Genomic DNA, 27,109 nt, shown 5'->3' with positions numbered 1-27,109 from the left:
TTTTTATGCCCTCTCAATTTTGAATGAATACTTTACAGTCAGACATTATATTTTTTGACACTTTGTGGTACATAGGATGGAACACTTTGTGGTACCTAGGATGGAACACTTCAGTAACAAAGCATTTCAGTTTCTAATTGTAATTAATTATTGAATAGTTTTTCCTCCATGGTGAATGAATGATATAAGATCTCACTTTATAACTATAAATAAAAATTACTATTGACAATCACAAAAGCATTTTCTTTAGAATAAGGATGCCTTTTTGATGTAAAAATACACTTAAAAAGTTGGATGTAGCGCTTACCACCTTGAGTCTCAGCTAAATACGGGGTAAAAAGGAGGATTACGATTTGAAGCTGCCATAGGCAAAAGAAGCAAAGACTTATCTGAAAATAACAATAGAAGAAATGAAGAAGAAAAGCAAAAGGACTTCATAGCAAACATCATATCCTATTTTCAATGACCAGTAGCACAGAGGAAGAAAACAAAAAGCATTTAAAACCAATGTCTTCAAGAAGTGAAATTTTAATTAAGAAAAAAACATCAGTGACACACAGTATACATGTAAAACAAAAGAATAATCTACTTTAAAGTCTATAGATACTTCAAAAGGAGTACTTTATAATTAAAGTAGGCTTTAAAAAGTTTTTTTGTTCAGCTTTGTATTTGACAAATATGAAGTAGTGGTACTCAACGTTGCCCATAATTAAAGCAAATGAGAGAGCAAAAAAGCAATTATTTGGTTCATCAAATGATTGATTGCACTAGTTTGAAGATAGCAAATATCAGATTAAATTTTCTCCAAACTTATTAGACTTATACAAGAAGGGAGGGGAGATATTAAGGGCAGATAAACAAAATCTTTGTTCAACTTTGATGTATTAAAATCCAAGATTTTTCAGATATTTATCAATTTATTTAGTAAAAATGGTGCAATTTATTTAAGTCTCAGTTGGTCTTCTCTAAAATGAGTCATAACTACTTTGCAGAATTGTTTTACATATGAAATAATGAAAATAAATCTTAGTACGGTTCATGTTAAACTGTAAGCTCATGAACAAATTAGCCATGTGTTTTGAAGCAGGTAATAAATTTAGTCTTGCCCTTCATTGGGTAGTCAGTTATTGAGACTTTCATTGCTACAGCATCCTCCAAGGCTTACCTCCCCTCATGTCTTCAAGTGAGCAGGCATTTTCCATGTCATGTCTTTGGATATACCTCATTGACTGACAAGCTGTACAAGTTCAAAGGCGATTGCCTCCATGTGTGAAGCAGTTTCTGAGTAGCCTAATGTGCATATATGCTATAATATGTATGATCCAGTACAATTGTGTTGTTTGTCTTAGAAGCTAGAATGGAGAAATGTAGTGGGTAAACTCATGGATCATGGGACATAGTAATTTTTGAGTGAGAGAGGAAGTTGATATGATAATCAGAAAGACCAAGACCAAGTGACTGAAGAATGCATGTAAAGTAGACAACAAAAGAAAGGATAATAACTAAGAGGTAATAGTAAAGAAACACGAAGTTGTAAATAAAACAGATACACACAGATGAGCAAGGAATAATGGAGTATAGAAATGGAAAGTGGAAAATTTCATGCCATTATGATTCCTAGATATGCAACATGACCTGAGTTCTTCCATCTGAGAACTTCTCAGCTTTAATTACTGCTCTGTTCTTGAGTTCCAAACAGATAGATTTTTGTTCTTGCCCTTTTCCTATCCTTCCGCTCCTTTAACCAGGATATATGAAGAGTTTTCCTTTTAGAAACAAATCAACACTTCCAGTCTAAGTAAAATGGCTAGGAAAAAACTTCAGGCAGATTAAAGATCTATGGGGCAAATAAATGAATTAAACTAACATGGGAATTTCCTCATTGCATTCACTTCCTCCCATCTGCCCACTATTTCATGCATTATCACTTCCCTGCAGTTACTCATGCTGTCACATAAGGAATGGCATGTTCACTACTCTAAAGTTGTCTAACATACTTATAAAATTCCCACTACAAGCACCTATCTTCCAGACAACAGCCTATATAAATATTTATTGACTACATTACAAAACTTAATACTACCATATGCTACATTAAGTTGAAATCATGTATTATTAGTTAATTCATGCTCATTTTACCTTGGAATTTTCCTAACCTAAAATAATAACTTCTACTGAGAGCAGATTCATTTTCTAAATTTCCTTTGCTATCATCATGATATGTCTAGAATAACGATATACAAAAATCCATAAATGAATAATCAAAAAATCAAATGAATGAATAAATAAAATTTAGGGTGGTTCAGAAGCTTCTGTAAAATTGTTTTATAAGAAATTTTCTTAATTTTTAATAAGAAAATCAATGGTATGCACACATGAATGCCTGTGACGAAACTTGTCTTCCCATTGATTATACAGAAGTCTTGACGATCATGATTTTCACCATCAAAAGAAGTATTAGATCTCTAAAGCTCTTTTTGGTGCTTTCGGGCAATAATTATATCCCATAAAGCTTTCTTATATATTTGGCTGTGTTAGAGCTGACAAGGTGGGACAGAGAAGGACTTGACTCAAAATGAGGAACTCAGTTGGAATTACTTGTTTTCACATTCTTCTTAATTTCAGAGGAAAAAAATTACCTTCCATGCCTTTCCTGGCTTGCACTACAGGTGGGCTGATACTGTTTTTTTCTGTTTTTCAGGAGACCAAGCATGTGAGCAAGTCACTAGAAGTTCAAATGTCATGTACATTACTGATGTTGACAAGCCTAACTGCAGGACACAGGGGAAGCAATCCTAGCTGGGGAAAGCTGGCATTTTCAGGGTTGTTTTTTTTTTTTTTTAATAATGCTCTGACACTGATCTAAAACCCCAGTTCATGAGGGCTTTGGTGTGTAACAGCCAAATGTGAGTCTGGGCATATACAAGAGCAAGGATGGAAAATTTTAGTTGAATAAAATTGAGAGCAGCTCATTATGTTCTGCCATTTCTCAGATCAACTAGAGTTAAAAAAAAAAAACACTAGATTTGGTATTCATGTTTTATTTTTCTACTGCTATCTTAACCTTTCCTGGGTTTAGACAAAGTGAAACATATGTGCATATCAAGTAGTTTTGAAATGTAGTCAGTTGAGTGAAATGTTGAACTCCCGAGTTTCTAGTAGCACGTATACATAATGTACATGCGTATGTGTTTCAGTGAGATAGTGGTTGTATGTGTGTGTGTGTGTGTGTGTGTGTGTGTGTCTGCACTCATTTTTAAATGACTGCATTATATCTTAACTATGGATTATAACCTAGTGAAGATTAAATAAAAATGTAGAAGTTACCATACCTGGAAATCCAGGTGCAAGTTGGAAGTTACCTAAATTTGTTTATAAGGTCTTTAGTATGCACAGAAGCTATGGCCACATCTTTGAAAAACTGAGCTGACTTTCTGTTCAACCATATTTATGCTACCATCTTAATTTCCTTAAATCATATTTAAACAATGAAAAAGTATGGTAGGGGTGTCACTAATTGATATTGTAATGTTTCACATATCTAAGCCTCTGAAATTAAGCTACAGCACTGGAAAATAAAGAATTATAATTTAAAATAATATGAAGACGTTATATAAATTGTGTGAATTTGAATTTGCACAAGAAGACACGTCCTTCTTACTGTGCATGTTTTTGACTAAATTTTTGACTCATTCTATTAGAAAGAGAAGCTTGATGAATTCAGATGGCCACAAGGATGAAATTTTTTCATCCTGTACAGCATCTCCAAACTTGACAGAGCTCCAGACTGAGGTGGTAATCATCAACTTCTTCCTTTGTTGCCATAGTGTGTTGTTTCTTTTATTAACTAACCTAGTATCTTCTATTTTATCACTTTCATTGCAAAATTCATCTTCTACAATTTGTGTTGTGTAACTTTTTTAACCTCAGAATAACCTCATGCTTTATTTGATTGGAATTCCAGTATGTCCAAATTAGCTCTCAAAAATCCTTAACTCACGCCTGTAATCCTAGCTACTCCGGAGGCTGATATCTGAGGATCCTGGTTCAAAGCCAGCCTGGGCAGGAAAGTCTGTGAGCTTCTGATATCCAATAAACGACCAGAAAACTGGAAGATACGCTGTGGTTCAAGTGGTAAAGTGCTAAACTTGAGCTGAAGAGCTGATGGACAGCACCCAGGCCCAGAGTTCAAGCTCCACGACCAAAAAAAAAAATCCTTAACATGTTTAGGGAGATAGAAGTTGACTCTTCTCTATTGTAGAGGTATGTGTTGTCCAGAATAAAAAGTTCCAATGTATCAGGTCATTTTATGAAAAAGTAGAAATATATTATTTTTGTTTAAAATTTGAGTATTTAGAAGATCATAAGTATCATTTGTGCTGTTACATTAGAATGTGATGTGATGATATAGAAATAAATGAAAGTGTTAGTATATTTCACTCCATAGAAGCATACATCATCACAATGGCATCATCACAATGGGGAACTGACTATTTCCACCATCATTTTCCCAGATATTCACGTTGGTCTCCTCTTTTCTGACACCTCAAAACCTAAGTCACCTGTGCCAGTGGAGATGCAGATGTACACTAATGAACAACAGAAAAATATCAAAATAAAAGTCATAAAGGATATAAACACCAATGGCTCATAATGGCCTGTAATCTTAGCTATTTAGGAGACTGTTTTCCGAGGATTGTGGTTCATAGCCAGCCAAGGCGGGAGAGTTTATGAGACTTTTTTTTTCTGGCCTTAACTGTGGGCCTGGGCCCTGTAACTCAGCTCTTCTGTTCAAGGCTAGTGCTCTACCACTTGAGCCACAGCACTACATCTGGCTTTTTATGCTGATGTGGTGGTGAGGAATCAAACTCAGAGCCTCATGCATGCAAGGCAAGCACTCTACCACTGAGCCATCTTCCCAGCCCCTGTTACACTCTTATCTCCAACTAATGACCAAAATAAATAAATAAATATAGCAAGCAAGAAAGAAAAAGAAAACGATAGCTGGGAATAGAGCTGTGGCTCAACTGGTAGAGACTAGGATTGACAGTGACCAGGCCCTGAGTTCAAGGCTCAAGAATCACACACAGACACACAGACACACTCACACCCACACCCACACCCACATCCACTTAACAGTGGTAAAGAATAAACAACAATGTATTAGATGAGGCCTTAATGTGCTCAGACAGAACTTAGTAATTTTGGTCCACTGCAGATTCCTGTGTACTAGGCCTGGAATATGGCTTGTGTGTCTGTGTTGTGAAAGAACTTCCAAGTGCTATGTTATAGATTCCTTGAGTAATTATTAGCATGTATTTTAGAGTTCACAAATATAATCAAGCTTTCTGATTAGATTATGTGGAAAAAGAACCCTCACTTGAAGAACTAATGAAAGAATATTCCAGGCAGAAAAAGGAGTATTTGAAAGGCCATGAGAAATAGGAGGATGAACAGAGTACATTCATGAAAAGAAGGGTTTCTTGACTTAAGTATTTTGAGCTAACCAGAGAAAGAGTCAAGGTCATGCCATGAAATTTAGACTTAAAGAAATTGATTTGATTTTTCAGCATTAAGTTAAACTATTGAAGAGTTTAAACAATGATCTCCTTTACATTTTCTAAGATCTTTCTGAGTAGGAGGTGGGGAATAGACGACAAAGTAGAAGCAAAGATGCCAGCTAAAATCTATTGCAGGTGTCCAGATGAGAAATGATGGTAGGTAACATCAGGACGATAGCAATGGAGATCGAAAAAAGAGATAGATTAGGGAAATGTTTTGCTTTTGTTTCCACTTGATGGATTGGTTGTAAGAGGTAAGAAAGTAAGGGAATGAAAAAAAATTCCCTCTGCTTCTTAGGAACCGTTGTTGGGAATATGCTGCCTTCATTTATTTATTCATCCAGGAAATAATGCAGATGTAGGAGAGGAAATCAAAGATTCCACTTAGGTTATGAGTAAAAGAGATGCAGCGAATGAGGCACCTTAAACTCTGAAAAATGGTGAGAGGTGAGAGGTGAAGATAAAAATACCAAATTATGTAAAATGTGACTGATATAATACTGAAAGAGGAAATACAGTCTATAAGGTAGGCCTTATACATTTCTTCTATAAGAAATGTTTGAAATCTGAGTGGAGATGAAAGACAGTGTAGTTACTGAGAAAAGGTAAATGTCAAGAGTGTGTACTATATCAGGTTTTAGAATGAGATGAGGGGGTGAGAGTCAACAGATGTCAATGGTGCTTTGAAACCAGCTCCTGGAGATTACATAATACACACCTGTGTCCACAAACACACAAGTACATACACAATGTAGAAGTTTGATGTGAAGAGTAGAGATGATAAGTTTAGTAACAAAACTAATGAATATCCACAGAAGTAATAACTGAACACCAGTAAAGGCAAGACTTCACACACACACACACACACACACACACACACACACACACACACACACACACACACACACACACACACACAGTATTGCTGAATCTAGAGTGTCTATTTTTTTCCACTGTACTACTCTGTTTCCAGATCATATCAGCCAGATCCCTATTGGATGGGAGAATGTATTTTGGCCAATTTATACTAAGTATATATCATAATGACCCATTATCTACATGAAAACATATCCTTGGGAATAATGAGAAGGAAATAAAGAATGAAGAAATGAAGTAAAGAAGAAAAGAAACATGGGAAAGATGGAGGAAAGAAGAGGGGTAGAGTGGAAGAAAGGAACAAAAGGAGATAGAAGGAAAGGATATAAAAAAATGAGCAGAGGTCTAGATCTAAATTACAGGAGTCTCTCCTTTGTACATCCTTTCCTTTTTCATCCATCTCCAAGTAAAATACGTGACTATCCCCTCAGTGGAAACTTTGCAGCTCTCTATTTTACAACTGATGAATGAGACTGCCTTCATGACAAATCCTAACTCATCTTCTTCCCTCTAATTATTGAGCTTTTCTGCTTAAATTCTACCTGCATTTTGAAGAAAATGAGGCAAAAATTATCAGGAATTTAAGCATGGGTAGATACCATTGGCATTAAAAACAATTCTTCTTACCAAACACTTGAATTCCACTGTAAACAAGGCTCTCTGTTTCTGATTACCCTACTTCCTTGTATAAGTATATTCCCCTAATACAACTTCTTATTAATAAACTCCTTACTCACATCTGGGTATGTGGATTTCACTTTATTTCACCACTTTAATATTCTTTTGCACAGAAGCTCACCTAACAAAATCAGTCGTTTGTCTTCAACTTAACACCCACTACCTAGTTACAACCAGAGTTGGTATACCAATTCATTCATGTCTTCAGAAATACTGTGGAATTTCTTCCACTGACATGTTTTAAACAGCTGAAGTGAGAAAGTACTATGCATTGTAAGTATCTACAGTGAGGTGCTAAACTAAATTGTGTCAACGGTGCCAATGCACTGGAGAGAAAGGAAATGAACAGTAGAGATAGGAATTGGGAGTCAGAGACCTTTTATCCCCTGGCACCCCTTGGCTTCCTGGTTTGTGGTATTGTTTGCCTGTTGATTAGTGAGGTGTCTCTAGGTACATTAATGTGGAAGGTTGGATGTGTTTGACAATAAGTCAATGATTCTTTTTGACACGACTTTAATAGTACTGAAGAAGTCATTGTAGGATTATGATTTTTAATGGGATACAGATATAAGTGACCTGCTTTTTATGACAAAGGTCAATGGTATTGATGGGAGTGTAGAGAAGATAATTTCCTTGGTATGGTAGGTGACAACTTACATGATTCATGAAGGTATCTCTCTCTCACACACACTCTGTTTTTGTTTTCTCTCACAGGGAGGACAGAAGAGTGACTCCAACAATCCCCTCCCATTGCTACTTCATTTGAAATGAGGAGAAGGTAATGTCCCACAATGAGTGACTCAACAATTTGTGGTGACCTCCAGCTGGCCCAGGCCTCTGGAATATGACAATCATAGATAGAATGATTTATCTTTTATTAGGAAGGAAATGGACATAAGTCATTCCAAAGGGACATAGCAGCAGTGAAAGAGCAAAGGGCGACTACAGAGATGGGAGGGATGCAGACAGCACAGCTGAACTCTAAGTGTGTATTACATGCAGGTCAGGTAATAAGGCACCAGAGTGGGACTGGAAGAATTACACTTTATGGAAGGGTCATGGCAAGCAGAATTCAGGGAAGTTTGTGGGTAAAGGGCTGCTGTGGAAGTAGCACCTATTGGACATTTGGTTGAACTTAGAATTGCTGGTTAACCATGACGTAGACAAACAGATCACGCATGTCACAGCAATATCTACAATATGATGGAGTAAATCTCAGCAGATATTTCTTGGTCACAGCTTGTCATGTTTGTACTTCATTGAAACTTAGGTCAATATAAGAAATGGAGACAATAGAGTTTGGAGAAGATAAAGAAAAGGAAAAAGAAAGTACTATGAAAGGAAAAGACTTGAGGAATGGCAGAGAGCAAGGGAACATATAAAAATGAGAATAATAGAACTTGCATATAGGAAGAATTCAGAAAACTAAATAGTCCACAGTAGACCTTGTTTACTGGGAAGACCACCCCAGTGGGAATTGTGTCCTACTTGGTCTTTTCTTTATCCGATAAAGTATTATATAAGTTGGTTGTTTTAAAAAGCTTTGGTAATATTTTAATTTAATTTTATTGTCAAGGTGATATAGACAGGGGTTACAGTTACAGACATAAGGTAATAAGTACACTACTTATTGATAATTGTTATATCAGGATTGTAAATCAAATTGAGGTTCCTCATCATCTGTCCTTTCCTATATTTTTATTCTAATCTAGATTATACTTTCTATGACAATCCACACACATTTCAGCATCCCATTAGCTTTTTTTTATTTCTCCCCCTGCAAACAGAAAAACTTACATACAAGACAAAGTACAGAAATCAAAAACAGAAACAAGAGGGCGGGGGCAGGAAGGAGGATAAAATAACAACAACAACAACAACAAAATAACCCTTGTTTCCATTTCTTGGAATTCATTTTGATAAACATCATTTTATATGATCATAAACACATAGTTATTGACCATTTCTGATCCTCTCCTAAGAATATTCTCCTTTGGTCTCACTGTGTGAACATTTTGAGTCCTGTGTATCATATCCAAGTGTACTTTTTTTTTTTTTAACACACATTGTGTTTATTTAAAGATATGTAGACATAGTCTAATTACTACAAATGAGGAAACCCTACTACCTATCTTTCTTTATGTCTGGCTTACTTCACTTAATATAATTTTTTCCAAGTCTTTCCATTTCCTTACAAATAGGGCAATATCATTTTTTCTTTATGGAAGCATAGAAATGCATTGTGTTTGTGTGTGTGTGTGTGTGTGTGTGTGTGTGTGTGCGTCACATTTTCTTGACCCATTTACATTTCTATTCATTTTGCTCTCTGAATGCTATGGAAGTTCTAACCTATGATTAAACAGTGAAGGGTCAAGGGCTGGACTTGGAACCATCAGTAGTGGCTGTCAGTGAGCAGGGTAGTATTAAAGGAATAGTCTGATGTTATGGACCTTAGAACACATTAGGTTCTGCCAAGCTATCAAATTCATTATTAGATCTTGGGGAAACAATAAAGCTTGTTTTCCTCTTATGTTGAAGATCCACTTATTTTTCTTTATCTTAATGAATAATTGCATACATTTCAACCCTTCATCCCTATGGCCAAAAATTAAAATTTATTAATAAAAATAAAAAAATCTACACAATCAAACCACAATATCAGACTGGCCTGGTATAGTTGGGAAAATTGTAACTTTATCACACCCTAACCTGTTACTTTGCAGCTCGCTTACTTGAGTATTATCAAAAATATATCTAAAGCTCCAACTTTTCCTATACTTGTTTTGTTTCTACTATTTATAACTCCATTTCTCCCTTTGTGTCCCTTATTAGTCAGTCTGGAGACTATTTAGGCAAGACTCCATATCCCAAAGTTTATTTAAGAATACTGCTGAAAGTAACCACATCAATATTATATTACATAAGGCTCATAAGTAACAGCTGATACCTAGTTGCTACTAGTTGATGGTTCCATTTCCAAGATTATTTTACAGAATTTTTTCTCAAACATTCTTCTTCTTGAGTTCAAGCATAGTTCCATATGCAACCTTACCAAGGAATAGAAGCTATTACAAAGAGATATTATCTATTACAAAAATTTACCTAAGAGACAGTCTTCCAATGCCTTATTTTTTTCTCTTTGAAGAAGTTTTCTTCTCTATACAAAGTTAATCCCTTATGATGTTTATCAGATACTATAGACTTTCTATTTTTGTCCTGGAGAATAAACCTTCCATAACATAGAACCTTGCATATAGTAAGTATGTATTCTGCCACTGAGCGGCTACACTAACCCCTAGATTCTAGATTCCCAATTTAATCTTCCTTTGGATTAATAGGCTTTCTTTCAATGTGATATGCATTGAACATCTACTTTCTATTCTTTTCTATTTGTATTTAAACAAATTTAGGCTACCACATTTACTAAAGACAAATTCTAATAAAACTTCTCTTGACCCTATGAAACCTTTTAAATATATAACCCACATTTTAAAGAATTATAAGTGCTTTTCAGCTCAAAGTCCCTCATCAGCCCATTATCTTTGGACTCTCTTCTTAACCTTTGATAAAATAACCCTTGGCAAGGGTAACAATGGCCTCTTCTTCATCTGCATTCTAGTCACTTTCCTCCCTGACTTCTTTGACAAGTTAGAAGACATTTGGTTCAAGTAATTCTGGGCTTCTTTGCCTTTCCCACATTTGTGGCAATAGCATCTCTCCACACTCTCTTGGTTCTTTTGCCCAGATCTCTACACTACCCTACTCCACATACTCTGTAAATATTGGTAATTTCTCAGGATTTTAAACTTAGGTTTCTTCCTAAGATTACTTAGGTTACTCTTGTATCATACTAAGATTGGAACTAATTCCCAGTGGGTAACTTCCAAGGTTTCACAAATTGGCTCATATACATTCCAATCTAACCTCCCAAAGTATATCAAACTTATTTCTTATTTGCATTTATGACCAAGTTGTCATTACTGATTTATAGGGTAGATTTCCCAAAATATTAGCAACTCTCTGGGAGCAGTGAGTGACTTACATTTGCTCTTGTACTTCAGGACTTAATTCCATGTCTTGCAAAATTTCATCTCAGCAGAAAAACTTTTGTAGCAATGAGATTCTTTACTTTAATGTTAACAATAACAACAAAAATCCCCACAATATTCTAAAAAAATTGGAATATTTAAATTATATTAATGAATGAGTGGTACATAGTAGGATAAATATATGATTCTAAACCCCAATATCTCTTGTTGATATTGTAATTGTTGTGTGATTCTGAATACATTCCTGGAAACATTTTTTTTCTACTTACAAGCGATAACAGGTGATATTTGTGTGTATGTATGTGTGAATATTATATGAACGCATTGTAAGATGAATGAAAATAGTATAGTATAATTTACTAAAAAAGTAATGAGAGTGGGGTTAAATAATAATATAAAAGGATGCATTTAACTAGTAATCTAAATGGAGTACTTTGAATTTGACCAAACTATATTATATGCATATGAAATATCACAATAAATGTTCACCAACATGTTTATTATAAAACATACAACAAAATAAAAGAATACACAAATATTAAACTTTCAAATCTTCTTAAAATTATGTAAAAAATACTACACATAATTCCACTGGTAGTCCCTTTAGAATTATTTTGGAATAATAGCACATCAGTAATCTCAGCAATTGTGTCTGAAGCAAAAAGAAAGCAAATTTTAGGGCAGTCTATATTATAAACAAAAGCCTATTCCCTCAAAAAACTCAATGATAACACATGTTAATTAAAATTTTCATCACAATATTCCTCCCTTTGGTTTCAGGAAACTAGTCTCTAGGATCTAATTTGCTAGGAAATATCACATTTTAAAGAACAGAATTGTAAATAACAATAAAATTGTTGTAATTATGGTTTTTTCTTTATACCAACAATACAAACAATTTTAATAGTTAAGGGATGTGATTGTGGGTGAAATACGGTGAATGTAATAATAATATTCCCAAAATAAGTCTTAGATAATGGAACTCTTTTCACCTACAGAAGAAAACATTGATTCATGGGTTCATGAATACTTTCATGTTTTCCTACAAGGCACCAAAAATTCATAGCATCAGAGAATCTTTAAGCTTAAAAGGGTTTTGGTGATTGAAAAGCCCAGATACCTCATTTTACACTTGAGAAAACTGAAAACTGATTTCTCAGGCTCACAAAGGAAAGTAAGCATATTATTTTCAGTTTCTCTGGCACAGGTGACTATTCCTCTTTTTCCAAACACTAAAGACAGTGTCATTTACTTTCTCTAAAAATCCCATTTTCCCCTCACCCTTATGCAAAGGATGAGCCTCAGTCAGTGAAGTTCATTACTCTAATTTCACCTTTCCTTTCTCCATCATACTTTTTTTTTTTAACTCCGAGACTGATACCTGTTAAATAAACTCTCAACTACTGAAGTAATGGCCCAGTCTTTTTTGCTTTGGTTTTACAGATAAGATTCCTTCCAGTAATTTGCCTGGCCTGGCTTCCGATCAACATCTGCCTACTTCTACCCACTGAATGGCTAGGAATGCAACATTTTCTGGATTGTTTTGAACATGACTTTCTCTTCTCTGTTAGTTATTTCTCTTGAAGACTCAAGATCACCCTGATCCTAAAATGGAGACAAATATCTTTCCATAGGATTCTGATAAGGTCTTATTCATCCTTCCACCAGAGTATGCATGCTAATCCTTTGTAATTATGGATTGACCTCTCTGCCAGCATAGTCTCTTGGACTTAGCACAGCGCTCTGCCACAGTTGGAACTCAAGGAATATTCACTATGTACAGGAACAAATGCAAAAACAGAATCAATACTCTGAAATGCTAAAACTAAAATGTAAGCAGAAAGAGCATCCTGTGAATCAAAATATGAAAATAATGGATTCAGTTGTTAATTTTCCAGATGTTTTTGCAATTTAACTCATTTTAAACTTTATTTCACTTTGCATACAAAAATGTATCTGCACGCATACATATTTAGACAAAAGAGGTCATGAAAGGAAAAATCAAACAAAACACTTCTGGCTAAAAATTCTATGCATGTTACTAATCTTTAACACCTGGGTAATGATTTTATTGAGATCCTTGGTGTAAATGTGATGGGAACTTGGCTGACCATACACAGTATGTGCTGTGGCAGAGTTCACCAAATACTCAAACCATTGTCAGAGCTGTATACTGAGAAATATTGGCTTAGCTGCCTCTCTAGATTCTGTCTTCGGTTAGAGTTGAGCTTGGGACGCTTTAAACCTTGACATTGGCTAGATCTTTGAAAAGCACTTAGTGCTCCATGCCAGTGAGCCAATCAAAACCTTTGTCAATTTCTTTGAGAAGAGGAAAAAAAGCTACATGATCTAACTGACAAAATGATGTATATTATGAATAATAAATTTCTCAAGGGCTTTAATCCACGTTATTTACTAGACAACCATAATTTGTAATGTTTACTTAAACACTGGCTCTCAACAAAACACTTAGAAACACTTAGCATTTTGTCCCTGAGCAGTTTGTATCTGAAATTTGGACTGCTTAAATGCATTGTGCAGAAAGGATTTTAGTATGCTCTTACCCATCTTTCACCTAGACCACCATTCTGCAGCTATAATTGCCACGGGAGAATCTTCACTGCTGTTGGAGTAAGGCAATGCCTGCCAGAAATCATTGAGTGGTAGATAGAAGACAAAGGCTGTGCCATAACTCCAAGAGAAAACAACAACAACAACAAATAAACAACAAACAAAATTGGCGTGCTATTTATAAGCCAGAAAGTCCCTGGTGTAATACTTTTATCCTCTAGAATCTTGTTTTTTGTTGTTGTTTGTTTTGTTTTGGTTTTGCTTTTGCTTTTTTCATCATTTGATACACTTTGCTGGTTGCTTTAGCATTTAAAATGAATTAAGTGCTATTAAACCCCAGTTTTAGGTAGTTTCATCAGTACAGCCTAAGGGAATATAAAGCAAGGAGCTTTTTATCTGGCAGAAATCCAGATACTAATGGTGGTAAAATGCCTTCTTATTGCATTTAAGTCAGTAGTTAGGTCAAGTAGACAAACATATTTTAGAATAGGTTTAAATAAGCACTCCATTTACTGTTTCTTTTCAAATTACACATTGTCTTTTCCTTATTTTCCCTCCTGTTTGATACTGAAGATGACATTGTTACAGGCATAGTGGCTTTTCTGCCTGGAGAAATTTAAAATTTCAGTTAAAGGCTGAAGATCTGAGACTAATGGCAGTGGAATGATCATGGTGTAGAAATGCATAGAGGACAAAACCATTGAAGAAGGTTGCAAATCCTCACTGTGTAGGACCCGAAAGGTGTCCTACACAATTAAAGGTGACATGTGTTTCTGTTTATGTGAGGTTTGTAGAAATAAGAAAATTGGTTGCCAGTTGTGCACATACATTTGGATGTTGTTTGCTCTGCCAAGAAAATGAAATGAAAACTTCATTTACCATAGTTTAACCATGAAAGTGTCACTACAGCAACAGAATGAAGTCTATGGTATTTTAATTGTAAGCATCTCACTATAAATGGAATTGGAACAATTTTTTTTGCAGTGGAGATAACGTGTTAAGAAAAGGGAAAGAAATTAAAGGCACAAGAGTAGATCATTTTATGAAATATAGTGTGAGAAGTGGTGCTTCTGGCCAAAAAAAAGGAGAGATAGAAAATCCCAAGTTATGTACGCTGGCAATCTTTTAATGCAAAGTGTGCCTAGAAAAGCACATCTTAACAAAGTGATGTCAACTAGAATGGGAGAAAATGAAAATAGAAATATAATCTGATATTTTAAAAATGTTTTAATAAATATCATGAGACAAAAGACCATTTCAAACAGTTGTTTTTAATTGGCTATACAAACTAGTATTATGGTAGAATAAGAATGAATACTTAGTACATATATAGTAAGTGGATGAATGGGTTGAGGCCTAGATGGACTGATAGATGGATACAAATGTGGATGCGCAGGAATCTCCTAATGCAATGGTCAGTGGAGAATTGGAGGCAATTTATAGCCCTTATATGAAATAGAAGACAGTATTCTAAGATAAGAACATCTTAATGATACACGCTATTCCTCCTAAATCATTAAATTAACATAATCCCCCAAGGAAAAGTTCTATACTGATATTACCCACTGATAGATATTAAGGGATACATGCCAAGAATTTTTCTGCATACCAATTAATGATCTAATCATTTACCATGAAAATTGCTTGGAAGTCAAATACAGGAAGAATAAATAATTATTTCACTTATAAATGGATATGTTTGGGTGAAATCCATACCTTTATTATGTTATTTGGGGCATTAATGGTATTGGGGTTTGAAAGTGAGCCTCCTCATACATGCTATAAAAGTGCTCTACCACTTGAACATATTCCAACCCCTTTTGTTCTTTTAGTAACTTTTCACATAGGCTCTGGTCTTTGTGCAAACTTTACTAAATCGTTCTATACACTTCTGCATAGCTGGAATTATAGACAAATATTGTTATGCCCAGGTATTTTGTTGAAATAGTGGGGATGGTGCTACCCTTTAGTCTAATCTGTCCTTGAACAAAGATCCCACAGATCTCTGCTTTCAAGGTAGCTGGAATTATAGTTGTGAACCATTATACTTAACCTTCTAACACTGGTTAAGATGCCTATATAATAGCAATGTCTAAACTCTCTTTACTCGTTTTCTGAAAATGTGAGAAATAACTTTGAGGCTATGCTTAGCATATTAAAAAATTTCATCTTAGGGTAAATATTATATTCATAATGCATGCTCTGCTTCTTCCCTATCACTCAAATTTATCAGGATTTCTCTCATGTCTGACTCTTTATACAATATTTTTCTGCCTTTATATAATAGATGTGTATGGAATTTTTTCTTCTTCTTTCCAACTTTTGGTACCACATTTCCGTGGTACCACAATTTTTGTTTTTGTTTTTCTATTCTGTATGTTCGCCGGGGTTAATATACTTTAGGGCCTGTAGCATCTTGTCTGGTGGGTAGAAAAATTATAAAAAAAATATGCATTTGTTTCCTTGATTGTAAACATTAAATATTTTGCTCCTACATTCTTTCCATCTGTACTATTTCGAATTAAGATTTGTCAACTAAATTCAATTCAAAGTTGATCAACGTTTTCAATAGATTCTCAGTATTTCAATATGTTAGAAGATATATAGACCTCAATTGTATGTCTATCAACTGTTCTTTTTACTGAATCCTTGGAATCATATGCTAACTAGAGGAAAACATTTTATGTATAGTAAGGTGCTCACTTGTGAAATTGAACTAAAATAAAAAAAATATATAGAACATATTTGAGTCATTTCAAAAGGTAAAAGTTGGTGCTTCCATTCTGAAGCTCTATAAATGGCCATGACCTTCACGGTCATAAAGCAGGCTAAGGTGTAACTGATATGCAGTCAATAGGGGACCATGGACATTTAGATTTTAATTCTTCTGGAGAAGTTGAAATTTCAATGTGCACAGAATCCATTTCTTCATCATTATCATATTATTCAATTGGACTAAATGATCATGTAACAGCATTTGATCACGCAGCTACTGGATCTGGCTTCATTTACTTTAAGGTTAGTAAAGTCACAGTTTAAATTGCTTAAGAGTTTGGCAGGATCAAAGTTCCCTCTCTTTTCTTTATTAAGTTCTTTACTGGTAAAGAGTCAGAAATGAGCAGAAGAACTGGAAGGTCAGGGTGGAAGAAATACTCCTAGTCATCACCTCGACTTGAAAATGTCAACTAGACAATGATATAAAAAGAAAAATAAGATGGGATGCTTTAAAATGGTCTTAAGTCTACTAATCTTCAAAGTGAATCCTAAGTCATATTTAAAAATATGAAAATGGCTAAGAATAGCAAAATGAAAAACATCCATTTGGATAATTATTTCACTAAATGTAATAGAGAATCAGTCTCAGCAACAGTGTGTGTATAAGCGGTATATTATTGTCTACCTTCTCATTGGTATTCAAAGTGAACTGAGGTGAGTGTCCTAAAAGACATAACAAAAGTCACTCACCTTTCTGGATTCACACTGAAAACTGTATTTACTTTCAGGAGATGGGAAAATCATGAATCTGTTGAATGAGAGAACCTGGAATTAATAAATATATCTTTGAGGAGGGATTTCTGGAGAAATTTAAAATATGTAGAATGGTACTATGGTAGGATTGTCCCCAGATAAGAGATTTAAGAGGAAGTTAAAACACAGGGACAGAGGGTAAGAAGGTCATACAAATATTACTAGCCAGAACACAGAGCAGACCGAGTCCAGAGAGCAAAGAAAGTTTACCCCATTCCCCTGTTACCACCTTTGAATCAAGAAATATCATTTTAGTAATTAAGTGTCAGGATTCACTTCCCTTCAGGATGTGAACTGTCAAAAAGCAAAGTTAAGACAAGTATGGGAATATGTGCAAAAGCCTTCAGAAAGGGAATGGTTAAAGTGATAGAGGGCTTAAGAATCCACTGCAGGACGCAACTCTGATTAGAAATCATATCAGCCACCATCTCTATAATCTACTCTTGCAATCATGAGTGTATTGTATTTTTATAGCAAGTTCAGATATTAAACAAAATTAGCCACTAATGTCATTAGAGCAATCATAAACCATAGCTGCCACTCAACCATTCAATATAGACAGGCTATAAAAGAGACATGCCCCTTCATAGAAGAAATAGTCCCTTTTCCAGGAAAAAAAGATGCATAAGCAATCAGGGATCATGATGTATATAGACAGAAAGAAACTCAAGTTTAGTTTTCATGAGTCACAGGCAAAAAGGTCTGCTTGTAAGAAATTTATGATATTTACTTCCCATGGAGAACATGGAAAATGGTCATTTTGAAACTCCCATCAGAAAGATGCCTTCCTGAGCCATACCGCCTCAGTCTGTTTTAGGACAATAAAGGCTTAGACTCTCTTTTCTTGAATTTGCAACTGTGGTTTCACATGAATAGCTTTTTCAAACCAACAGCTGGAAGATCTTGGAATTTATACAATATAATAGCATTGTGCTTCTAAACTGGGAGTTTCTGGACATGGAAATGGCACCATCCTTTTCTTCAACAAGAAGCTTATAAGAAGATTTTAATAACACTACTCTGAAATTTCTCAATGACAAAGTTAGGTCATAGATGTCCCTTGACAGGGTTTAAATTCAAGAGTGAATATTTTTATAGGGTATAGAAAATAACACATCCTTCTCTGTTTGGAAAGGTTTATCATATGAAATCATGTGCTAGCATTAGGAAAGGCTGAATGACAGAAGGCGAAAAAATGCTATCAAGGGCAAACACTTGAAATCATCAGAAAGCCCCTCTTAAACAAATTGTGTTACTGTGTGTATTTTCACATTTCTTTTATTAAAATACTTATAACTTTATATATGGCCTTTAGGGCATAGGGATTAGAGAATATTAAAAAGAAAAAAAACTAATGATTGCTTAGCTTTGGCTTACTACCCTTTCATAGAAAACTTCTGAAATTAAATCTACTAGTTAAATAGAAAGACATTAATTTAAGGAAAAATACTGCTCTCAAATTTTTGAAGTGCCCTAGGGCTCATTGCTGGGATCCTTTATCTCCTCTCCATAGGTAATCTCATCTACTCCCATGGCCTTAAATTCATCTATATGATAATGACTCCAAAACTGTATCTCTAGCCTTGACCTCTCCCCTCATCTCCAGGCGAGTATCTCTAAGGGATGTCTAATATGCATCTCAAATTTATCATCTTCAAAACAGAACTTTTCACTACCTTTCCCATCCTTCATCCTCAATACCTCCCTTCCTCAATTTTTCTGATTTCCCCTAGTTAACTACTCCAGCAGCAGCCAAGCAAAACCCCTGCTTATTCCAAACATAAGACCTTCTTTGATTCTTCTTTCTCTTTCCCTTGACATAAAATTCTCAAGTATGACCTGCTGACTGGTTCAAACTAATATTCCCAGATCTGTCTGGTTCTTTCCATTTTTCTTTGTTTCTGTCTCTGTCTCCCCCTCCCCCAAACCTTCCCCCCATCCTTTCCTCCCACCCATCCACTTTCTTTTACTGGTCTCCTGTCATGTGGCTTCTAACCGTTCTTTCTTCTTCTTGGTATATTTTCTTGAATAGCAACTCAAGGAGTCTATAGCAGTTGTAAACTGCTCACATCTCTCTTACTTAAAACTCGAATTACAGCATCTATGAACAATAACATCTATATTTCTGTCCTTGGCTTATAAAGACCCAAGTAATTTGGCCACACTTTACCTCTGACTCTATCTAATAGTTCTAACCCTGGGCCACAATTTTTTTTTCTGTTTCTGTAACAAATATTTATATTCTTGTCTTTCAGAAACCTTTTTCCTCCTAATTTTTAAAAGGCCAGCCAATTCTTTATGAAAATTTAGGACTTAGCAGTAAATTACCATTTCTATTCGAATAGAGCCATTGACTATACTATTCACAATTGTATGGCCAGTGCCTTGTGTTCACAATGTACGTAGAGCCATTCAATGGCCAAATTTCCTTCACATTTCTACTAACTAGCTAATTCTGTGTACACATTTTGAACCAAGTTGTTTCTCTGCAAATAGACTGACATGATATCAATGTGTAGAACACTTTCAGATTTAGTAATATAAGATTGGGTACTTTATAGTTATTCTTCGATCAACTTCTGATAGATATTTCATTGAAGGAAGTAAAAGAGAAAATATATCAAAGGCATATACTGCCTCCTTATTACCCTATCTTATACTTATACCCTATCTTATTGGCAAATATATAAATCAGCTACTAGGCCACAGGAAAAACCTTGGTTCTAATATTTAGTCCAAATAATTTATTTAAGAAGTCTAATTCAGAAATAAAGAATAGTCAGAATTTTCTAGAACAATTTTATATTATATTACATTATATTATTATTATTTATATTATATTATATTACAAACTAAGCTTACCTGTTAGAAGATAGTATGTTTGATCAGCATGTGGCAAGAGGAAACATGAGCAGCAGATCTTTTTCTCCCTTTTATATTCAGTGGTTTTATGACTTTTGGAACTTTAGTATCTTTCTTAAAAATAATGTGGTAACATTTAAGTGAAAGGAATATTACAAAACTCATAAGCAAGTCCTTACAGGAAATAGAAATTTCCTTGCAATCAAATATCTTCCCTTTCCTTTTCTGTTCATTGTATAGGCATCTACTTAAACAAAATTATTTTATTATATATCTTACATTGTGGTTAATCACTTATTATTCCAACAGTGGTAGTCAAGCTGAAAGAGAACTATCACAGTTAAGAGACTTGTCGATTACATCTCTTAAGTATTTTACTCAGCAATACTCTTGTACCAGACTCCCTACCACCACCACCACCAACACACTCACTTTCACCTCACAATCCATGGCTCTATGTCTCTGCCTCACCACCATAGGCTCTACTTCCTGGCGGATTTAAAATTAAAACTAGTTTAAAAGGTAGGATAAAAAGACTCTTGATTATATTCATTGCCTACCAGGATAAGAGAATAGATAATAAACACACACACACACACACACACACACACACACACACACACACACACACACATTAGCACAGATTCCTTATCTCTAAGAAATCCTATTGTCTTCTGACCAATAAAGGAGAAAGTTTCCTTAAATTGGATTGCTTCTCTTTTCTTAAAATTCTTCTTCTTAAGACATGCAACAACTTTATGTATTGCATTTGCATACATTTGCTCATACTGCAAATTCCTAGTCCTAGAATCATCATTGGATGATTCTTTCTATTCCTATTTAAAGTGACTTAAAAATTTTAAAGTTCCCTATTCTGTCAGAGGATTATCTTTGGAAGGACAAACTAAGTGATTGAAACTAAAATAAGTAAGAGAGATAAAATAGATGAAAATAAATAACTCATATTCCATGCACAGACACACACTCATGAATTAGGTGGCATAGCTCGCTAATGGCCAATTAGTGAACAGGATCAAGCTTTTCCAATTTCTCTATAATTTTTTAATTACTAGTCTGTAGAACAATCGAGATGTATGAAATATTCAATTGATGCAGGTGGAGAACACAGGGGCTTTATAGACTTTGTTTCCCTTTTTTCTCAAAGTCTCATACATGCTGCTCTTGTTAATGAAGGGGTGCCTCAGTTTGATTCCCAACACCTCTAACTGGGCAGTGATAGTTGGAAAATAAGAAAGAGTTCAATCCATCATGACTGAAAGGATATAATGATCATAGGCCAGCTATTTGATTCATTATGAATCTTTAAAGTCAAAAATATTCTTATTGCTTTCAATGAAACATAACTATGAAGAAAAAATGGCATAGTTTTAAAAATGTCAGCCAGGCTCATGCCTTAATCCTAGCTAGAATGGAGGATGAGATCTGAGGATTGTGTTTCAAAGCCAGCCCAGGCAGGAAAGTCTGTGAGACTCATATCTCCAACTAACCACTCAGAAAACCAGAAGTGCACTGTGGATCTAGTGGTAGAGCCGAGGGACAGAGCCCAGGCCCAAAGCTCGAGTCCCAGGACCAACAATAAATAAATAAATAAATAAATAAATAAATAAATAAATAAATAAATAAATAAATAAATAAATAAATAGTTGAATGTCAATATTGATTTTCCCACTTTATATTTTTCTCATTTATTTCTCTCTGCATCCAACTATTATCATCATTATTATTATTTTTTGACTTTAGTTTTTTTAGTGATTTTGTTATGGCTTCAATTTTCAATGGTCCCAAAGGCTATGAACTTAAAAGCTTTCTCACCAGTTTGTGGTATTATGGGATGATGATGGAATATTTAGGGGGTGAGACAATATGGGAGGAATTAGGTCATTTGGGCTATGTCTTTAAAGAGGATGTTAGGATTATAGACCCTTCTTCCCTCTGTGTCTCCTAACTACTATGAGCTGTATACCTTTGGTTAGTAATAACCTCTATAAAGAAATGTCCAAAATAATGGGGGCACTGACTACATATTAAAACTTCTGAAATTCTGAGACCATATAAACCTTTCTCCTTGTTAGGCTGTTTATTTAGGGTATTTTGTCATAGCTTTAGTGATGAACACCCTCATTCATACTTCATCAGTGAGAAAATAGCAAGGCCTACTACCACTTCTACCACTCTAAACCAGCAAGATTTGATGATCAATTAATCACCTTCTTGCATCTTGCAATCAGTTTAATGTTTTACCTTCTAACATTTAGATAGAATGTCACATGGTCCACATATGAACCATTCTGGACTCAAGAATTCTGGTTTAAGCCCAGTACCAGTACGTCACACCAGTAATCCTAGCTATTCTGGAGGCTGAGATCTGGGGAACACAGTTCAAAGCCAGCCCATGCAGGAAAGTCTGTGAGACTCTTATTTCCAATTAACAACCAGAAAACCAGACGTGCCACTGTGGCTCAAGTGGAGATCACTAGCCTTGGGTTGAAGATTTCAGGGACAAAACCCAAGCCCAGAGTTCAAGGCCCCATGACTCACACACACACACACACACACACACACACACACACACACACACACACACACACACACACACACACACACACACACACACACACACACACAGAATTCTGGTTTAGACCGGAATAGCTTGTTTATTATTCACTGTAGTCATCATAGGGGTTTATCATGAACTTACCCAAGTCTATGTCCCAATAACTTCTAACAAAGTAGGTTAAACTCTTTTTAAATCTTAAAGACAAAATGTATATCTGTTCTCCATGGGCAAAATGTCATCATATGTCTCCTTTCTTCCTCAGGTTAAACATTTAATTCTTTCAACAATACCTTGTCTGATATGTCCTGCACTTTCCCATCTGGCTGCTTTTCAGTCTGTTCTCTTGCATTTATCCATGTCCATTTTTGAAAGGACTCACAGAATTTTAAAAAAATCCTTAAGCCATCATCAAGATAATGCAAAGCACAAGGGCTGCTCATTTCCTCCTCCTTAGGCCCTAAAATCCTATGCCACATTCAAATTTCAGCCCCGTGTCATTGCTTTGATACAAGCATCATCTTTGCTCAGTTGAAACCAAGTTACCATATGTAATAACAAATAAGTCACCTAATAGCTACAGATATCTGGTTGATTTATTGTAAAGAACAAAACAAATGAGTTTCCTGCCTTATTTAATCATACATATTGAAACTGAGGTTAACCAAATATACACAACTATTACGGAAAATACTTCATTTTTTAAGGGAAAATACTGTACACTAGTCTTTGTGTGGTATGGAAGTGGCAGAATAATGGGCTAAGAGGAATGAGAACAGGCAACTTATGACATGACGTATTTTGGCTGTGCACATATCCCACATACTCATTCGGATGAGTTAGTGATCACGATCATGATCATTGATGGCACTCATAACTTCTAACAAGGAAGAGCTGGAAGCTAAGGCAGTCCTGGGGATGTAAATGAATAGATGTTCTTAACTATCCCTCACAGCTATATACCACCTACAGTTGTCTTTTTTATTTTAGTTCTTGTTTATAGTTTTGTTGTTGTTGTCGTCTTGTGAGACAGGTTTATACTCTAGTCTATGACTGCCTGCAGACCATGCTTGCCTTGAACTCATGATCCTCTTACTTCTATCTCTGGAGTGTTAATGTGGATGAGGATTCTCACCTAGGATCCACCTACAGTTCTGACAAACAATTCCTGGCTCATTAACAACTAGATATAGATATTGAATACCTATGTTCCATTGTAAATCCCTGCATCTCAATCAATTGATATAAATTATGCTAACAATCATTTATTGATGCATATTTTTAGATATGATTATTGGAATGAACTTAATTATTCCATCTTATGTATCTTCAATTATCTTAGCAGATTTTTCATCAGGACTTACAAAGAAACAATAACACCATATTTCTTTTCCTTTTTGGTTAGTGGATATTAAATTATTTCTAGTAAAATAACCCAAAAAGTTTTAAATTTAGAGATACTTTGGTTTCAACTCAGGGCAGGGTTGATACCTCTTGAGTCATGCCATTAGCCCTGATATTTACTGGTTATTTTTAGAAATTCAACTACTTTAAGGCTTCTCATCATAGCTCGGATCATAAGATGCATACTATTGTATCCATCTTTCCTCCATTCTCAACCTCCCAAGAAGCTAGGATTACAGGGATGAGCTGTCAATTTTGAGTTTAAAAGTCAAATAGAGATAAGTTAATTTCTAATGTATAACTTCACTATCTTACACACACACACACACACACACACACACACACACACACACACACACACACACACACACACACACACACTGTCCTTTCCCTCAATAGGAAATCCACATTCCAAGTGGAGTTCAAATAATCTTTGGAACAAAGTCTAATGGAAGTTTTGCTAGGCATATTTCTCAAAGAATATCACATGATCTCTCAAGATTTCAATATTTTTTTTCTGTAAACTAACTCCTAAAGCAACAGGATAAAGTAATGAGAGATGAATATCTCAGATAAAAAGTGTTACAAGTATTCACATAGGTGAATGAACCAAGCATCATAATATTAGACTTCAAGTCATTATCATGAACAAAGAACGTTTCACAACCAACATGTACAGTATAAAGCATGCCTGTGGACTCCGCAGAAGTTTTTGAGTCAGGCATGACAAACAAAATTCCTACGCCAGGATCTGTGGAGGTGGATGCTAAAAAATACTTTTCTCAAGTAATGACCATTTAAAAAATTAATCATGAGAATACACATTGAGAAACACCAAGTGACAAGTATAATAGCTTTGACACAGTGACTGTCAAATATAATAGGCCTTTTGAAATCAGCAGATGAAATAGTTCCCACCGAGGGGTGATTTGAAATCCCTTTCTACAATTTTCTTTTCTACCAGTACTATCTATTTGAACATGAAGGATACCTGACACATTACGAGAAGATACTCATGATTTCATCAAGTGATACAACTTGTTCTACAAGTTCAGAATGTGTACCCTTCAGTGTTTGTCAAACTATCCTTCAGTGTTTCATGTTTAGTAAAATGACTCACTCAAATTTATGATGGAAACTTTATTAAATTTGGACAAATAATTCTGTCTGCTTGTCTGACTGTATGTCTGTCTGTCATTGTGACATGCTAAGGCTTGAACTCAGAGTCTGGGCCCTATCCCTCTGTCCCTGAGCTTTAACTATCTAGAGCTAGCACTCAACCACTTGAGCCACACCTCCTCTTCTGCTTTTGTTACTGGTTAATTGGAGATAAGAGTCTCCTGGAATTTCCTTGCAGGGCTGGTTTGAAACTGATGTTCAGATCTCAGCCACCTGATTGGCTGGGATTATAAGAATGCACCACTGGTGCCCAACTCCTTCCATTATGTTTTTAGGGGAATGATGATCCATCCACTTTAGAGTTCTAGTTCAGTTTCAAATTCCCAAGGGAAAGAGGATTTATTTTTTGTTGTTATTTATGTGTTTGGGGCCAGAAGAGGTATCTATCTCTAAAAGTATGCTTTCTAATTTAGATAAAAATCTTCTGAGTACTCAAAGGATACTCCTGCAACACAGGTCTTGCTCAGTTTGTGGATTTACTTTTACTTATAGTACTTTCTTTCCTCCCACACTCTTGTTTTCCCATACTCCCTATTTCCCTCTCTTTTTCTTTCTGACTCTCTTTAATCTTATCCTTCCTCTCTTCCTTCAAACCTGGAGGCCCTATAGAAAAATAAGAAATTTCTAATAATCTTGAGTAGTTTACTAGGTCTAAGCACCAGCCTAAATTCTCTTTCCTTCTGGTGTTTTTATTTTGGAAAACAGTTTGACTATCTTTATACTGATTGAAGTAGAGAAACAGCCTGGTTTTTATTTCAGAAACCAGATTTATTACTAGAATTCATCTTTTCTTCACCCTCAAAGGAAAAGAAAAATCTGTTAAATGTCTCAACCACACAGAAGATGTTGTTCACTAACATTCACTGAAAACAGTCTGTGACTTTTTCCTTATAGTTACCATGATGAGAAGGCATGTTTCGAAGGTTTACATTGACCACTGTACTTCTACAGTTTAGTATATATGCCATAGTTTCAATGTAACTTAATCCCTCTTGTGTGACATTATGAGCATAGTAACTTATTTAACATATAATATTTAGAGGTCAAAACTGTTGAGAGGAATCTAGGATGAGATAATGTCATCAGGGGAGCCCCTGTATATTAAATACTGAATTTTTTGGAAGATAGATAGAGATGAATAAACACAGAAGTTCTTGTGTTTCACCATATGATTTTCTGGGCTGTTTTTGTGATTTTGATAGAAAAAGTCCCATTGCGGAGGGGGGGAGAAGGGGTTGGGGGGAGAGGGGAAGGGGTTGGGGGGAGCTTTTGTACTTGGGACAGAACTGTGATCAAAGTCTCCTTTGATCCTCTTTTCTTCACAATTTACTGTTTTTGGAATAGTACTGATAGTAGTGTAGAATGTACTATGAATTATACTGTTAGCAACTTAGAATGTACTATGAAGCTCTATTCAGAGTACCCCATCCTTGAAAAGATAGATATGGTTTAGCAATTTACTTAGGAACTAGTTTTTAATTCTAAGTTGATAAAGCATCCTAATGAAAAATATATATGAATAAAAGTATTGTGTTAAAAAAAACTCTGGGATATTGACTGGGAAATTTAAAGGAAAATAAGAAAATCTTGATAGGCAAATTCCTCTTTCTGATATGATGTTGAAAGACCAACACCCAACTGTTGATTATGGGTTTATTTTTTGTCATTTGGTTAAAAAATATTTTCCTAAGGGCTATTTAGAATAGTATCAAATCAAATCCTATAGAGACATAATTTAGTAACACATAGAAACTTTGTACTTATTACTCAATATGCCATTTGAAAGACAAATATATAATATTGTTTAGATTAGACAAGGATTACTA

The sequence above is a fragment of the Dipodomys merriami genome, unplaced genomic scaffold (genome assembly GCF_024711535.1).
Source record: "Dipodomys merriami isolate MVZ:Mamm:240054 unplaced genomic scaffold, mDipMer1.0.p SCAF_2, whole genome shotgun sequence".
Classification (NCBI taxonomy): Eukaryota; Metazoa; Chordata; class Mammalia; order Rodentia; family Heteromyidae; genus Dipodomys; species Dipodomys merriami.
The sequence above is the reverse complement of the archived record's forward strand: the minus strand, read 5'-3'. Positions refer to the sequence as shown.